The following is an 18335-nucleotide window of genomic DNA, read 5'->3' on the forward strand; positions in this document are numbered from 1 at the left end:
GCAGCGATTGACGAACCAACGTTCAATCGAGGCCAGGGTCATTCGGTTTTACACCCAATTGTGGGGGAAAGAGAGCTTGGTTTCTAACTTCATGCTATCATACGTGCAGAGTGCCCCAGGCTTGGAAAAGGTTTCGGAGGGGGAGATGGAACAACTGCTTAGGCCCATTACCACAGGAGAGGTAGATGATGCTATTGATACGCTATCAGCACGTACAACTCCGGGTCCCGATGGGCTGACCCCAGAGTTCTACAAAAAATTCCGTGTGGTCCTGATTCCAGTGTTAGCTGCAATTTTTAATAATTGTTTGCAGAACGGGCGTTTGGCCCCTTCACAGCAGTGTTCTATTTTGGTTCTCCTCGCAAAGAAGGGAAATCTGGAACTTATCGAGAACTGGAGACCCATAAGTCTTCTGAATGTAGATAGGAAAATAATGGCCAGGATTATTTACAACCGCCTGGCTGGGGCAGTGGGTGGTCTCTTGTCCTCAGCACAGTTTTGCTCGGTGAAGGGGAAAGGGGCAGTGGAAGCAGTTTGTACCATCCGTGAAATAGTGGAAAGGAGTCAAGGTGGGACAAAGGGAAAGTATTTGCTGACCCTTGATCAGTCTAAGGCTTTTGACAGGGTGTCCCAGGAGTACCTATGGCTAGTGCTTCGGTGCTATGGGATACCCGACCAGTTTATAGGGTGGATCCAGACTTTGTATCGCAATGCAAGGAGTAGCACTCTAATAAATGGTTGGGTGGGCAAGAGCTTTGCAGTGAGGTCAGGGGTACGGCAGGGGTGTCCCCTCAGCCCCTTGCTGTACGTCCTTTCCTTAGATCCTTTCCTCAGAAGGTTGAGTGGAGGGTTTAGCGGTCAACTAGAGGGCATCTCTTTGGGTTCACACACATGGCGATGTGTCGCCTACGCAGATGATGTCACAGTAGTAATCAGTAGCAAGGAGGAAGCCGAGCGAGTTCAGACCTGGATGGCAGAATACACACAGGCTGCGGGGGCCCAGATAAACCAGGATAAGAGCTCCGCAATTTGGGTAGGACAGGGCAGACCAGCTTTCAAACTTCCCAGTCAGTACCCAGTAGCAAGGGATGAAGTACGGATCCTGGGTCTCTGGGTAGGCAGACAGGACTATGATACGATCAACTGGGAGAAGGGGCTGGATTTAAATGCTTTACTTTTTGTCTGTTAGATTGTAAGCTCTTTGAGCAGGGACTGTCTTTCTTCTGTGTTTGTACAGCGCTGCGTACACTTTGTAGCGCTCTAGAAATGTTAAATAGTAGTAGTAGTAGTAGTAGGAGAGTCGAGGAAAGGGTGGCCCAGTGGAAATCATATAAGTTGCGGTTTGTGGAAAAACTGCATGTCATTAAGACCTATCTGATACCCCTTCTCCTGTTCATATCCAAGGTCTGTTTACTGCCTATATCGTTACATGCCAGAGTATACAGCTTGTTTTTCCAACAGCTATGGGGGAACAGGATGAATATTATCCGGAGGGAGGTGACCTATTTGCCCAAAAGGGAGGGGGGGTTGGGAATGGTCAACCCTGTGGTACATTTTAGTTGTTTCTTTTTCCAACAAAATCTGGGAGGGGTCTTGCGGGAAGGGAGGCCGGCTTGGGCAGACTGCATGGCCTCCTGGCTTCAGCGGTACTTGAGGGATTGGGTGAGGGGAGGTCAGGCAATGCCCCTGCGAGGGAAGGCGGGATACTTGCCACAGTACATCTCACCTCTGTTGAGATTGGTGAAGAGATGGGGTATCACAGTACAGGAAATCCAGAAGGAGGACAGGAGGCAGCTACAACACCGCATTATTCAGACACACTTTTCAACACGTCTAGCCTTGAGGGACTGCCCAGGTCCAATACAGGAGGAAGGTCTGGCTTTCCTCAATTCATCACGCCTCCCCCGGAAGATTGCGGACATGGCCTGGCTGACTTTCCACAGCCGGCTTTATGTTCGAGCTAACATGAAAAATAGAAACAGCAATGATCGTAAGTGCCCGAGGGGGGAGTGCGTGACGGAGGATGAAACAATGGACCACTTCCTCCTCAAGTGCCCGTTCAATCAACAAGTCTGTCAGGCAGTAGCCCGCCAATTAGGGATTCCTTTCTTCCACCAGCTATCTTATGCAGAATGGGCCTATGGAGGGTTTCCAAAAGGAAAGGGGTGGTGTAGGGAGACACTGTATATCATCGCTGCAGCCCTTTGTTACTTCCTGTGGCAGGCACGCTGCCAAGCTTCATTATATCGGAAGTGGCTGTCTGTACAGGAGGTGGCAGGGGATGTGGTACATTTTGTCCAGCAGCTGGCAGTGAGGGAGAAGGAGCATTGTTCTGGACTACAGTGGGCAAGGCATTGGAGGGGTTTTTCGTTTCAGCCTCCCTGAGTGGGAGGGTTTGTTGAGGGGCGGGGGTATTGGCCAGTAAGGTTTTATTTATGTATTAGTTAGCGGGTTTTATTGCTTGTTTTATCGCTTGTTTGTATGCTTGGTTTGTCTTGTTGCAAGTTTCAATAAAGACAATATGACACACACACACACACACACACACAAAATAACTCTGTGACACATACACACACACACAAAAAAAGCCACTTGCTAGCGCCCGTTTCATTGGTTTCGGAAACGGGCCTTTTTTACTAGTTTGATAGTATAAAGTGGATAATCTGTTAAGTCTTTCTTTAAAGTTTACTTTGATTCTCATCTCCTGAGTGTATTTACGGTCTTTGTCCCCTATTCGGTGGTCTAATGCAAGATGTATTCATTTTTTTTATTTCTTTACTATGAACATATTCTTGTAAAATGGTTTAATCTGATTTTCCTATTCAAGTGTGAATGCTTGTAAATTGATTAAAAATCCTATATAATAAAACTCACCCTCAACGTTTTGAAGACACTGACGTCAGTGAAGCCAAGCCACTGACGTCACTTCCTTCAAGACGGGTTTGAAGGGTTCGTGGTGGTGAAGCCACCGAAATCGCCAAGTCTCGGGGCCCCGCCCTCGCGTCAAACGTGATGACGTCGAGGGCGGAGCAATGGCGTCACACATCGAGGGCAGAGCAATGGCGTACGGTGCGTTCAGGAGGTGCGGAGCAATGGCGTCAGAACGACGAAGGGGTCGGCAAGTAGGTAGGGAGGGAGGGAGAAGGGGGGCTGTTGGGGAGGAAAACCTTGCTAGCGCCCATTTCATTTGCTCCAGAAACGGGCCTCTTTTATTGGTGATAAAGAAAGAATTTAAAAAAAGAAATCTGCTCCTGTAACCGTCAACTCCAGCCCCCGAGACGAATGGTGCAGCGATCTGTTCGAGCCCCAGAAATGTCAGCTAGGAGAAGATGGCTGCACCCCAGATCACCCAATATGGCGCTCCACTCCTCCAGCGCCTATCGGAGCCTCACACGGTTGTTTTATATGGCTTGAAATGTGGGGCACTGGCCAACAGAATCATGAGCCAGAGGCCTGTGAGCTCATGCACAAGGTAGTCCCAGGTGCTGGCCCCAGAACTGCTCTGCATGATCATCTAATCTTACTAATGTAAGTCAGCCTTAAAAATACAAATTAAGATGCAGTTGAACTAACTTAACTTTTAGGAGCTGAAAGTCCCTTCTTCATGTCCAAACAGAATGAGTAAAAGACAACATACGTGAATAATAAAATGCGGTCCAATGAAAATGTGAGGTGGAAGGGGGATATCTGACATGTTGGAATGATTAAGGGTCTCGGAAATGTATGGCTTGTGTTGTGTTAATAAGCCCAGATCTCTGCTAAATCCTTTCTTGTTAGTTCTGAGTTGACTAATCGTTTTAATTTCAAAAGTCTTAAGTTTCGGAATGATTTTGAATTTTCTTCTTAATATCCAGCTCAAGATAATTATGCAGCGATCTCCCCTTGGCATTGATCTTCTTTCTGATGTGTAATTTTTGTGTTTGTGTAAGCTGATTTTTGTCTTTAATTTCTGGCCAGTTCCATCAGCGTCACAAGGCCACTATCTTGGTAGGAAGGAAAAACCTCAGATTTATCACAGGCATGTTACGTTTTTAACCTGTTCAACATCCATCATAGGCAAAAAAAAAAAAAACCCTTCTACCTTCCCTTTTTTAAATTAAATTATAGTTTTAAATATTTCAGTCTTTCTAAAAATAAAACTCTTCAAACAGTGCTTAGCTTTTGAGCAAATCAGATGTCCTGACGTTGGCTACTGTTTCGCAGTACTCTACTGACTCAGGGGGATCGGACCATTCTGCCACGTGCTCCATGGCCCGTTCCCCTTGAGGCAGCCGTAGAGTACTGAACGGACCATGGAGCTCGTGGCAGAATGGTCCGATCCCCCTGAGTCAGTACAGTACTGCGAAACGCTGGCCAACATCGGGGACATGTATTCTGCTCAAAGGCTAAATACTGTTGAGAGAGTTTTTTGTTTTTTTTAGAAATATAATTTAATTAAAAAAAGGGAAGGTGGAAGGTTTTTTTTGCCTATCATGAATGTTGAATGGTTTAAAAACGTAACATGCCTGTGATAAACCTGAGGCTTTTCCTTCCTATCAAGATAGAGCTCTTGAAAACTGTTTGAACACTGAACACATAACCAGTGAAGTAGTTTATTGCAGGGGCGTAGCCAGACTTCGGCGGGGGGGGGGGGGGTCCAGAGCCCCGAGGTGAGGGGGCACATTTTAGCCTCCCCCCACCCCGCCGCCACCACCAACTTTGCCCCCCCCCCCCGCCGCCGACCCTCTTGACACCCCCCTCCTGCCGCCAACCCTCCGTCGCCTACCTTTGCTGGTGGGGGACCCCAACTCCCGCCAGCCGAGGTCCTCTTCTTCCCGCAAAAGGCTTCCTTCTGTTTCTGACGTCCTGCACGTCCAGCTGATCTGCAAGGCTTCGTTCTGTGAGTCTGACGTTCTGCATGTTGTACGTGCAGGACGTCAGAAACAGAAGGAAGCCTTTTGCGGGAAGAAAAAGACCTTGGCTGTCGGGGGTTGGGGTCCCCCGCCAGCAAAGGCAGGCGACACTGAGAGGGGGGGGTTGAGAGGGTCATCGGCAGGAGGGGTCCAGGGCCAAATCTACGGGGGCCCTTCTTAGTTGAGTTTGTGTTATGCAGTTCCATCAGCGTTGCATCCCAACGCCTACGTTTACTTTTAACGCGAGTAAATGTTTCACGCGCGTTAAACGCTAATGTGCCCATAGAAATGTTGCCACTGTGTTTTTTTGTTTTTTTTCTCAGTTCATTATATTCTTTTCACGTGCCCTTTGTAATGCCTTTCATAATGTAAGTAGTTATGATCATCACAATTTATAATACTCTTTCTACATTTCCTTGTTTTTACTGCATTCTTTACCATGTTAGATGCTTTCTTTTACTATGTAAGCTGCACTGGACCTGCTATATGTGGGAAAGAGCGGGGTACAAATGTAGTAAATAAATAAATATACAGGTGCGTTAGCGTTTAACGTGCCTTAATTTTAAAGGTGCGTTAGAAACGCTAATGCTGTCTCAGTTTCTGCTTTAGAGGAGATGCCGGAGTAGGATGCCCTGGTGCTGAATGCCTGTGGTATCCTGTGATACGTGCTAGCGTGGTTTGCAATGTGGTCTATTTAGGGAAGATAGGAGCTGAGGAGAATATCTAAATGCAGGCTCAGGCCTTAGATTCCTATCTGCTTGCACAACAGATGCTCTTCAGTGTGCATTAGGCATCTCATAAACAGGGCTGTACTGGCTCAAGCTACTGTCCTGCCAATGGCGGATACATCTGCTAATGCATGAGTCAGCCAATATCAGACGAAGTGCCGAGACGTGCACGCTGTGGAAAGTACATAAGTATTGCCACACTGGGACAGACCAAAGGTCCATCAAGCCCAGCATCTGGTTTGCAACAGTGGCCAATCCAGATCACAAGTACCTGGCAAGATCCCAAAACAGTACAATACATTTTATGCTGCTTATCCAAGAAATAAGCAGTGGATTTTCCCCAAGTCTATTTTAATAATGGTCTATGGACTTTTTCTTTAGGAAGTCATCCGAACCTTTTTTTAAACCCCGCTAAACTAACCAGTTTTATTACATTCTCTGGCAATGAATTCCAGAGTTTAATTACACGTTGAGTGATGAAATATTTTCTACGATTCATTTTAAATTTACTACTTCATTGTGTGCCCCCTAGTCCTAGTATTTTTGGAAAGAGTAAACAAGCAATTCACATCTACCCGTTCCACTCCACTCATTATTTTATAGACCTCTATCGTATCTCCCCTCTATCGTATCTTTTCTCCAAGCTGAAGAGCCCTAACAGCTTCAGCCTTTCCTCATAGGGAAGTCGTCCCATCCCCTTTAACATTTTCGTCGCCTTTCTCTGTACCTTTTCTAGTTCCACTATATCTTTTTTTGAGATTTGGTGACCAAATATTTGAGGTGCATCATTTTTGTTTTCCATTCCTTTCCTAGTAATACCTAACATTCTATTTGCTTTCTTAGCCGCAGCAGCACATTGAGCAGAAGGTTTCAAAGAGCAGAGGCCACAAATCGAGTGCCGCCGTGAGCAGGAACAAACAAAATACAATAAGATCCACGCGATAGTCCCGTATGATTAGTTCTGTAGGTAATTACTCAGATGCCTGATGTGTTTCGGCTCTCAGCCTGCATTGTGTACTGGAGCGAAGTGAGAACTGATAAGGAAACAGGTGTTACACAGGAAAAAGGCCAAACAAAAATTAAAAAAAAAAAAAAAGAATAACTAATAGAGGAAAAAAGAAAAAAAACGAGCTTCACTTTGCCTGTGAAAGCTTTATTTTCTCTAGTGAGAATGTAATTATGTGAGATAAATTAGGATAACTAAAAAAAGGGGGGGGATATTTCTTATTTAGATAAAATCATCAAAACAACTAGTTTAAAAATAGGCAAGAAATTATTTTTATTACATTTGTACCCCGTGCTTTCCCACTCATGGCAGGCTTAATGCAGCTTACATGGGGCAATGGAGGGTTAAGTGACTTGTCCAGAGTCACAAGGAGCTGCCTGTGCCTGAAGTGGGAATCGAGCTCAGTTCCTCAGGACCAAAGTCCACCACCCTAACCACTAGGCCACTCCTCCACTGTTGCTACTATTTGAGATTCTACATGGAATGTTCCAACATTCCATGTAGAAGTCGGCCCTTGCAGATCACCAATGTGGCCACGCAGGCTTCTGCTTCTGTGAGTCTGACGTCCTGCACGTACGTGCAGGACGTCAGACTCACAGAAACAGAAGCCTGCGCAGCCTTCTACATGGAATGTTGCTAGTGGAATAGCAACATTCCATGTAGAATCTCCAATAGTATCTATTTTATTTTTGTTACATTTGTACCCTGCGCTTTCCCACTCATGGCAGGCTCAATGCGGCTTACGTGGGGCAATGGAGGGTTAAGTGACTTGCCCAGAGTCACAAGGAGCTGCCTGTGCCTGAAGTGGGAATCGAACTCAGTTCCTCAGGACCAAAGTCCACCACCCTAACCACTAGGCCACTCCTCCACTGTTGCTACTATTTGAGATTCTACATGGAATGTTGCTATTCCACTAGCAACATTCCATGTAGAAGTCAGCCCTTGCAGATCACCAATGTGGCCACGCAGGCTTCTACATGGAATGTTGCTAGTGGAGGGAGTGGAAAACATGAAAAAGGACCTACGGAAGCTAGAAGAATAGTCTAAGGTTTGGCAATTAAAATTCAATGCGAAGAAATGCAAAGTGATGCACTTAGGAAGTAGAAATCCACGGGAGACGTATGTGTTAGGCGGGGAGAGTCTGATAGGTACGGACGGAGAGAGGGATCTTGGGGTGATAGTATCTGAGGATTTGAAGGCGACGAAACAGTGTGACAAGGTGGTGGCCATAGCTAGAAGGTTGTTAGGCTGTATAAAGAGAGGTGTGACCAGCAGAAGAAAGGGGGTGTTGATGCCCCTGTATAAGTCGTTGGTGAGGCCCCACCTGGAGTATTGTGTTCAGTTTTGGAGGCCGTATCTTGTTAAGGATGTAAAAAGAATTGAAGCGGTGCAAAGAAAAGCTATGAGGATGGTATGGGATTTGCGTTACAAGACGTATGAGGAGAGACTTGCTGAACTAAACATGTATACTCTGGAGGAAAGGAGAAACAGGGGTGATATGATACAGATGTTCAAATATTTGAAAGGTATTAATCCGCAAACGAACCTTTTCCGGAGATGGGAAGGTGGTAGAACGAGAAGACATGAAATGAGATTGAAGGGGGGGGCAGACTCAAGAAAAATGTCAGGAAGTATTTTTTCACGGAGAGAGTAGTGTATGCTTGGAATGCCCTCCCGCGGGAGGTGGTGGAAATGAAAACGGTAACGGAATTCAAACATGTGTGGGATAAGCATAAAGGAATCCTGTGCCGAAGGAATGGATCCTCAGGAGTTTAGACAAGATCGGGAGGCGGGGCTGGTGGTTGGGAGGTGGGGATAGTGCTGGGCAGACTTATACGGTCTGTGCCAGAGCCGGTGGTGGGAAGCGGGACTGGTGGTTGGGAGGCGGGGATAATGCTGGACAGACTTGTACGGTCTGTGCCAGAGCCGGTGGTTGGGAGGCAGGGCTGGTGGTGGGGAGGTGAGGATAGTGCTGGGCAGAGCAGATGGGGGGAAGAGGGGTTGGTGGTTGGGAGGCGAGGATAGGGGAGGGCAGACTTTTATACGGTCTGTGCCAGAGCCGGTGATGGAAGGCGGGACAGGTGGTTGGGAGGCAGGAAAAACTGCTGGGCAGACTTATACGGTCTGTGCCCTGAGAAAGACAGGTACAAATCAAGGTAAGGTATACACATGAGTTTATCTTGGGCAGACTGGATGGACCGTGCAGGTCTTTTTCTGCCGTCATCTACTATGTTACTATGTTACTATGACTTATACGGTCTGTGCCTGTGCCAGAGCTGGTGGTTGGGAGGTGGGGCTGGTGGTTGGGAGGCGGGGATAGTGCGGGGCAGACTTATACGGTCTTTTTCTGCTGTCATCTACTATGTTACTATGGAATAGCAACATTCCATGTAGAATCTCCAATAGTAGCAACATTCCGTGTTGAATCTCCAATAGTATCTATTTTATTTTTGTTACATTTGTACCCCGTGCTTTCCCACTCATGGCAGGCTCAATGCGGCTTACGTGGGGCAATGGAGGGTTAAGTGACTTGTCCAGAGTCACAAGGAGCTGCCTGTGCCTGAAGTGGGAATCCAACTCAGTTCCTCAGTTCCCCAGGACCAAAGTCCACCACCCTAACCACTAGGCCACTCCTCCACTGTTGCTACTATACATGGAATGTGGCTATTCCACTAGCAACATTCCATGTAGAAGTCGGCCCTTGCAGATCACCAATGTGGCCGCGCAGGCTTCTACATGGAATGTTGCTAGTGGAATAGCAACATTCCATGTAGAATCTCCAATAGTAGCAACATTCCATGTAGAATCTCCAATAGTATCTATTTTATGCGCTTTCCCACTCATGGCAGGCTCAATGCGGCTTACATGGGGCAATGGAGGGTTAAGTGACTTGCCCAGAGTCACAAGGAGCTGCCTGTGCCTGAATTGGGAATCGAACTCAGTTCCTCAGTTCCCCAGGACCAAAGTCCACCACCCTAACCACTAGGCCACTCCTCTCTCTTAATTAGTTAAAAAAACACTTCTTTAAAATTATAGGTGCTTTCCAGACCCACACAGGACCAATACCACTGGCAACTAACGCTGTCCTTATATGGAACCCTAAGCGCCTGGGGATCACTCCTGCCCCGTACCTTTAAACCACCCCTGATTGCTTGAAGCAGGCTGGGGGGGCTATGGGAGGAATGGGGGGGGGGGTCTTTAACAGGGGAATAGGGAAAGCCAATGAGGGTGAAGACATAATTAAGGTGTCTTTGGGCAGTGGAAGGTCTGGAGGGACTGGGAAGTGTGTTTTTCTTTTGGGTGGGGGGGGGGGGGAGTCTTGGCTGGGGAAGGGAAAATCTGGATATTGCTTGTGTTCTACAGTACCAGCCCCTTTTAGAAAGGCTGCCTGGGAGCTAACACAGGGCCTGATGCTCTCAGGAAGGGATGGTGAATGAATAGATATGGACGGGCTGGAGTGTAAATTTTAAGGGGCTTCGACGTTAGCTTCAGAACTTTTAGTACAAGAACAGTGCTGGGCAGACTTCTACGGTCTGTGCCCTGAGAAAGGCAGGGACAATCAAACTCAGGTATGCATATAAAGTATCACATACCATGTAAAATGAGTTTATCTTGTTGGGGAGACTGGATGGACCATTCATTTACTATGTTACTATCTGCATATTCTCCCAGCCTTCTTTGGGGTGACTTCCAGGTCCACCCTGATTCACCCATGGCCTCTGCTCCAGGTGCCTCTTCACCCTTCAACCCTCGACCAACCAACCCAGGCCTCTTTCTCCTCCTTTCCTGACATCAACGAGGAGGAAACCGCTCGCCTTCTTTCCTCCTCGAAATGCACCACCTGTTCCTCTGATCCCATCCCCACCAACTTACTTAACACCATCTCTCATACTGTCACCCCCTCCATCTGTCATATCCTCAACCTCTCTCTCTCCACTGCAACTGTCCCTGACACCTTCAAGCACGCCGTAGTCACACCTCTCCTCAAAAAACCATCACTTGACCCTACCTGTCCCTCCAACTACCGACCCATCTCCCTACTATCCTTCTTCTCCAAAATACTTGAGCGTGCCATTCACAGCTGCTGCCTTGATTTTCTCTCCTCTCATGCCATCCTCGATCCACTTCAATCCAGTTTTCGCCCTCTACACTCGACAGAAACAGCACTCTCTAAAGTCTGTAATGACCTGTTCCTTGCCAAATCCAGAGGCCACTACTCCATCCTCATCCTCCTCGATCTATCCGCCGCTTTTGACACTGTCAATCATGATTTACTCCTTGCCACACTGTCCTCATTCGGGTTCCAGGGCTCTGTCCTCTCCTGGTTCTCCTCCTATCTCTCCCACCACACCTTCAGAGTTCACTCTCATGGATCTTCCTCCACCCCCATCCCGCTATCTGTTGGTGTTCCCCAGGGATCTGTCCTTGGACCCCTTCTCTTCTCAATCTACACCTCTTCCCTGGGCTCCCTCATCTCATGGCTTCCAGTATCATCTCTATGCGGACGACACCCAGCTGTATCTCTCCACACCAGACATCTCCGCGGAGACCCAGGCAAAGGTATTGGCCTGCTTAACCGACATCGCTACATGGATGTCCAACCGCCACCTGAAACTGAACATGTCCAAGCCTGAGCTCATCGTCTTTCCACCAAAACCCACTTCTCCTCTTCCTCCACTTTCTATCTCAGTTGATAACACCCTCATCCTCCCCGTCTCATCTGCCCGCAACCTCAGAGTCATCTTCGACTCCTCCCTCTCCTTCTCGGCACACATCCAGCAGATAGCCAAGACCTGTCGCTTCTTCCTCTTCAACATCAGCAAAATTCGCCCTTTCCTCTCTGAACACACCACCCGAACTCTCGTCCACGCTCTCATTACCTCTCGCCTTGACTACTGCAACTTACTCCTCACCGGACTCCCACTTAGCCATCTATCCCCCCTTCAATCTGTTCAGAACTCTGCTGCACGTCTTATATTCCGCCAGAACTGATATACTCATATCACCCCTCTTCTCAGGTCACTTCACTGGCTTCCAATCCGATACCGCATTCAGTTCAAGTTTCTCCTTCTTACCTACAAATGTACTCAATCTGCTGCCCCTCACTACCTCTCTACCCTCATCTCCCCTTATGTTACCACCCGAAACCTCCGTTCACAGGACAAATCCCTCCTCTCAGTACCCTTCTCCACCACTGCCAACTCCAGGCTCCGCCCATTCTGCCTCGCCTCACCCTATGCCTGGAACAACCTTCCTGAGCCCTTACGTCAAGCCCCCTCCCTGCCCATCTTCAAGTCTTTGCTTAAAGCCCACCTCTTCAATGCTGCCTTCGGCACCTAACTCTTACCTTCAGGATATCCAGACTGCCCCAATTTGACTGCCCTTATCGAACTGACTATTCACTTGTCCTTTAGATTGTAAGCTCTTTGAGCATGGCCTGTCCTTTTATGTTAAATTGTACAGCGCTGCGTAACCCTAGTAGCGCTTTAGAAATGTTAAGTAGTAGTAGTAGCCTAGTGCTCCCTTTGGCCAGTGGCGTTCCTGGCCTGGATGGCACCCGGGGCGGAGCGCCAATGCGCCCCCCCCCCCCGCTAGATGACACCTCCCCCCCTCCGGCAAAATGACACCCCCCCCGGGTGCACGCCGCTGGGGGGGGTGCCGCGGCACGCGCCTGCTCCTCTGAGTTCGCTAAACTTCGTTCGTTCGCTGCAGCTCCCTCTGCCCCGGAACAGGAAGTAACCTGTTCCGGGGCAGAGGGAGCTGCAGCGAATGAAGTTTAGCGAACTCGGAGGAGCAGGCGCGTGCTGCGGCACCCCCCAGCGGCGTGCACCCGGGGCGGACCGCCCCCCCCTTGGTATGCCACTGCCTTTGGCTGCTTACCAGGTGCTGTGGAGGACTTGCAGCCCATCTGCATATCCTCCAGCAAACGCTCAGCACAATGCCTGCACCTATGCTAAATAGTTCTGGAAGCACAGAATTTTCTTGTTCTGACAGTGCAAACTGGGAATCTGTTCTCCACCAGCTCTCTCTCCATGCAAAAGAGAAGCTGGGCGTATTTCAGCAATTTGCAAAGTAAAGATGCTGTTTATACTTTTACAATGAATAGAGTCCTGATAGTGTCACATTAGCTTGAAGGGGGTCTTACAGCATAGGCAGTTTCAATTCACAGAGGAGAATGCTGCATACTAACTCCTACAGATCTGATGAGGAGTGACCCGGGGGGGGGGGGGGGGGAGCAACGCCCAGCATGCACAGAGAACAAGGCAAGCCAATAGAAAGAGTCCCAAAAGACACAGGGAGTTGGACATGTGCTCTAAATGAGCCTATTACAGAGAACTACAGGATTACAGATAATGTAAGCTGGTATAAACAATGCCTAATACATATACATAAACAACAAACAGACTACCTCCATGCAAATAGGGGCAGAACATTTATAACTTAAAATGCAGTACATCACAGCTAGGGAATTATTTGTAATCCTGTGTGTGCCGTGTTGCAGTGGCGTAGCCACAGGTGGGCTTGGGTAGGCCAGGGCCCACCCATTTATGGCTCAGGCCCACCCAACAGTAGCACGTTTAGTGGTAACTGGTGGGAATCCCAAGCTCCAATAGCTGAAGATTTCCCCCTGAAGGTAACGAAAATGCTACTCTCCATGACACCTGCGTATGCTCAGTTTTCAGTGCATGCCTTCTGCCAAGGTGGAAAGAAGCTTTTTCCCACCAGCTGAGATAATTTTTGTGTGTGTGTGTGGGGGGGGGGGGGGGGGGGGGAGAACACTTGGTGCCCACCCAATTCTTGCCTAGGCCCACCCAAAATCTGTTGTCTGGCTACGCCCCTGCGTGTTGTGTTTATTTTTGGGGAAGGGTAGATTTTGGGAGTGCAGCAGTTTACAAAGTGGTGGGTGTGGGGTATTTGGGGGGGGGGCAAGTCAGTTTGTAGAGTGATGGGAGAGTTGCATGGTAGTTTTTTGGATTGAGGTAGTTTGCAGGGTATCGGAGAATTGTGAGGGTAGCTTTTGGTGGTGGAGCAGTTGCAGAGCAGTGGGGCAGTTGCAGGGAATAATTATCAGGGGTGAGGTAGTTTTGGGGCATGGGGGGGGGGCAGTTGCAGGTACTAATTTTGAGGGTGGGATAGTTCCAGGCTGTAGATTTTGGTCGTCGGGGCAGTTTATGCGAGGGGTGGTAATATTTTGGGGTGGTGGCTTATTTTTCTGGAACTCAGTTTAATCTGGCCCAATTTTCCACCTCAATATGTTTTTTTAAAACCATTTTTTCCTACATACTAAATTTAATTCCATTAAATTCTCAGAGGCCTTTTTCTTAACACCTAGCCCACGCTAATAGAATTAGCATGCACTAAACGCTAAGAAGCGTCTTAGCATTTAGTTCAGGCCTACTTCCACTAACGTCTGCTAAGCTTTAGTGTGGTCCATTTTGCCCCGCCTCCCTGCTGCAACCCTACATACCTGGGCTGGTGGGGGTCCCCCAAACTCCGTCAGCAGACTTCCTGTGCCACGCTGCCTGCCCTGATTTCCTCCGAAGCTAGCGGATGTGCGTAAAAAACCGGTAGCCGGGCAGTAACTCCAAATTGATGCGTGTAGGCTTACTACTACTACTATTTAGCATTTCTATAGCGCTACAAAGCATACGCAGCGCTGCACAAACATAGAAGAAAGACAGTCCCTGCTCAAAGAGCTTACAATCTAATAGACAAAAATAAAGTAAGCAAATCAAATCAATTAATGTGAACGGGAAGGAAGAGAGGAGGGTAGGTGGAGGCGAGTGGTTACAAGTGGTTACGAGTCAAAAGCAATGTTAAAGAGGTGGGCTTTCAGTCTAGATTTAAAGGTGGCCAAGGATGGGGCAAGACGTAGGGGCTCAGGAAGTTTATTCCAGGCGTAGGGTGCAGCGAGACAGAAGGCGCGAAGTTTGGAGTTGGCAGTAATGGAGAAGGGAACAGATAAGAAGGATTTATCCATGGAGCAGAGTGCACGGGAAGGGGTGTAGGGAAGGACGAGTGTGGAGAGATACTGGGGAGTAGCAGAGTGAGTACATTTATAGGTTAGTAGAAGTTTGAACAGGATGCGAAAACGGATAGGGAGCCAGTGAAGGGTCTTGAGGAGAGGGGTAGTATGAGTAAAGCGACCCTGGCGGAAGATGAGATGGGCAGCAGAGTTTTGAACCGACTGGAGAGGGGAGAGGTGACTAAGTGGGAGACCAGCAAGAAGCAGATTGCAGTAGTCAAAGCGAGAGGTGACAAGGGTGTGGATGAGGGTTTTGGTAGAGTGCTGGGAAAAAAAGGGGCGGATTTTACGGATGTTGTAAAGAAAGAAACGACAGGTCTTGGCAATCTGCTGGATATGAGCAGAGAAGGAGAGAGAAGAGTCAAAGATGACCCCAAGGTTTCAAGCTGAGGAGACAGGTAGAATGAGAGAGCCATCAACAGAAATAGAAAACGGGGGGAGCGGGGAGGTGGGTTTGGGGGGGAAAATGAGAAGCTTGGTTTTGGTCATATTTAATTTCAGGTGGCGTTGAGACATCCAGGCAGCAATGTCAGACAAGCACGCTGAAACTTAGTAAAAGGGCCCCTTATTCGGTTAGCTAGGTAAATTGCCTTGCATATCAAGTCCAATAAAAATGTACTAATTCTTTAAATGAGACTGCTCAGCAAAACGAACATACAGAAATCAATCATTCCTTCTTTTTCATAGTTAGCTTAATTAGGTCACTAAAATTTTCTCTCCAGCAGCCTAGAAAAAAAATGTTTTAAGTCTGCTAACATTGTTGTTTGTTTTTTTTAACAGATTGCCACATTTTACAATTGTCTGTTTACAAAAATAAATTAACCTAAGCTGGGAGATTTGAGATTGATGCAATGGAACTACATTAGATTTTGGCTTCCGGAACGTTGTAGTTGCAACGGAAAAATAAAGAACACTTAAACATGGGCCAAAAAGAAAGAAAAATAAGGGAACTCGCTTTTTTTTGGGGGGGGGGGAGGGAAGGCTCTTTGCCAGGCAGCAGAGGAGCCACAGAGAACACTGTTGCTCCTCACGCTGAAAAACAAACTGAGGAGCGCGGTCATGCGACAGGAGGGAAGGCACTCCACGCATGTGCAGTGCGGCACGGCATGAGCACGCACCAGAAGGCTCTAAGAAATCTTTTCTTTTTTTGCTATGCGATATGCAGGTTCCCGGGCCAACGTGGATCGTCGACACACTTGTGAGAATGATTTATTTGATAGAGGTGTATAAAATAATGAGTGGAGTTGAACGGGTAGATGTGAAGCATCTGTTCACGCTTTCCAAAAATACTAGGACTAGGGGGCATGCGATGAAGCTACAATGTAGTACATTTAAAATGAATTGGATAAACTTTTTCTTCATTCAACATGTAATTAAACTCTGGAATTCGTTGCCAGAGAATGTGGTAAAGGCGGTTAGCTTAGCGGAGTTTAAAAAAGGTTTGGAAGGCTTCCTAAAGGAAAAGTCCATAGGCCGTTATTAAATGGACTGGGGAAAATCCACCATTTCTGGGATAAGCAGTATAAAATGTTTTGTACATTTTTGGGATCTTGCCGGGTATTTGTGACCTGGATTGGCCACTGTTGGAAACAGGATGCTGGGCTCGAAGGACCTTTGGTCTTTCCCAGTATGGCAATACCTATGTACTTATGTCCTCGGAGAATAACTTAATCTAAGCTGGAAGATTCGAGATTGATGCAATGGAAATACATTAGATTTTGGCTTCCGGAACGTTTTAGCTGGATACAGGAAGCACTGAGCAAACGGTTGGTTAAAGTGTTGAAACTGTACAGAAAAAGCCATTAAGAGAGCCCTTGCATTTCAGTTACCAAGATACAAAGAGGTAATACACAGCTCTCCACTACCTCCAGCTTCTGGTAACAAAGGTAGAGCAAGGAAAGGTGAGAACTCCGCGTGTCAGGGCGGTGAGTGGCTCTCCTCCAGGCCAGCATGAACCTTTTGGTTATACTAGCTTGCTCTACACAGCCGATCGCTTGCAGGGTGTTTGTGTGGGTGTTGGAAATCATAGGCTTGCAGAGCAACACAATGAAATACACATTATTGTCCTTGTATATAAAGTCCAGTCCAGTAGCATCAGCCAGCAGACTTCCTCTGTGTGGCTCTGCTTACATAATGAGGGTCACGCTGGTGGGTTTGTCATCAGAACAGGGAAACACCATGCACCTCCCTCTAGCATACTCCACCCTATCAATGTTCAAATGGAAGCCACTCTAGCGAAACAAAAAACCCTTTAACAGTGAGGTGACGGACTGGTGCAGAATAAAGTTTGAAAAAACGATAGACAAGATGAGAAGGGTTCTCTCCTATGGGGCAGTCGACACAGAATGGATTCCCCCTTCGTAGAAGCAGTCAGGATTCAGGTTTCTTTTATTTGATAAACTGCTAAAGGTATAAGGTATCATAGCGGTTTACAGTATCAATAATGGGGAGCCACTGCACACTCAGAGCAGCCTGTGTAACTCAACTAGTCCCCCACACTTCACATCTTGAGATCTTCCCCACATTCTCTCACCCACTCCTCCCAAGTCTTATCCCCTTGTCTCTCCAGTTCCTCACCCAGGCACTCTTCCCCCAATACAGTTTAGAAGGAAGGGATCCTCAGGAGCTTAGCGGAGATTGGATGGCAGAGGCGGGGCTGGTGGTTGGGAGGCGGGGCTAGTGCTGGGCAGACTTATACAGTCTGTGCCAGAGCCAGTGGTGGGAGGCGGGGCTGGTGGTTGGGAGGAGGGGATAGTGCTGGGCAGACCTATACGGTCTGTGCCCTGAAAAAGACAGATACAAATCAAGGTAAGGTATACACATATGAGTTTATCTTGTTGGGCAGACTGGATGGGACCGTGCAGGTCTTTTTCTGTCGTCATCTACTATGTTACAGGCTTTTCTTCCAACACCTTCACCACCAGCCCTCTACCCGCATCTGCCTCTTACCAGTCACTTTGCAATGCTAACAATTCCTGGCTCTCCTCCCCCTTTCAAAGCTCCCCCCCTCCCCCCCCCCCCCACACACAAATCAGCTTTATCCAGAAAAGCTTGCTGCCATTCCTGACTCTGAAAAGTTGTTCGCTTTGCAACACTACACAATGACTAATCCTTTACACAATTCTCACAAGAATAACACAGGAGTTTGAAATGCACAGGCTGCTATACAGTACCAGAAGCAGCTTCAATAAAAGTGGGGGGTGGGTGGGAAGCACAGCATGGTGACTGCCACTGACTAAAAAACCACCAGTGTCTTAAGGAAACAGTGGTTCATGGAAAAGCTTATGTTCCTTCTATACTTCACACCTGCACTGTAGATACAGCGTCATGAAATGCAGCAAGGTACATTTGCCTCAGGCCATGATGACATGATTATTTGGCTTGTGAAAAAGAAAAATAACAAACATGGTAAAGCCCTGCAGTTAGTCTTACTGTATAGCAGTGTAGTTATGAGTGGGCACAGGCCCACCCATTCTTGCCGCCCCCAAAACACCTCATGGGCAGTGCCTCACTCCTTGCTCACTCTCTTCACCGCTGGCGGCACAGAAGCTGCCCGTCTATCTCTGAACCCCCCCTGCCCCCCCACCCACCCACCAGTCTACCTTCGAGCAGTTGCCTGCAGCAATTCCTATAGGCAACCTTTGCCAGCCCTGGCCAACAGGCTTCCTTCTACATGCCACCCT

The 18335-nt window shown here is 47.8% G+C and overlaps 1 protein-coding gene across 1 annotated transcript in view; it reads right to left on the minus strand.

The window, feature by feature from the left end:
• Nucleotides 1–332: 332 nt before the first annotated feature.
• The window catches only part of SLC7A5 (solute carrier family 7 member 5), a 71155-nt gene continuing 53152 nt past the window's right edge, over nt 333–18335 (minus strand). Inside the window, exons 11-13 of the transcript XR_003942260.1 lie at nt 17157–17166; nt 3574–3577; nt 333–344 (exon numbers count right to left, since the gene is read on the minus strand). The gene's annotated coding sequence lies outside the window, so the exon portion shown is untranslated. The remainder of the gene's footprint in view (nt 345–3573; nt 3578–17156; nt 17167–18335) is intronic.

The sequence above is a fragment of the Microcaecilia unicolor genome, chromosome 5 (genome assembly GCF_901765095.1).
Source record: "Microcaecilia unicolor chromosome 5, aMicUni1.1, whole genome shotgun sequence".
Taxonomy (NCBI): domain Eukaryota; kingdom Metazoa; phylum Chordata; class Amphibia; order Gymnophiona; family Siphonopidae; genus Microcaecilia; species Microcaecilia unicolor.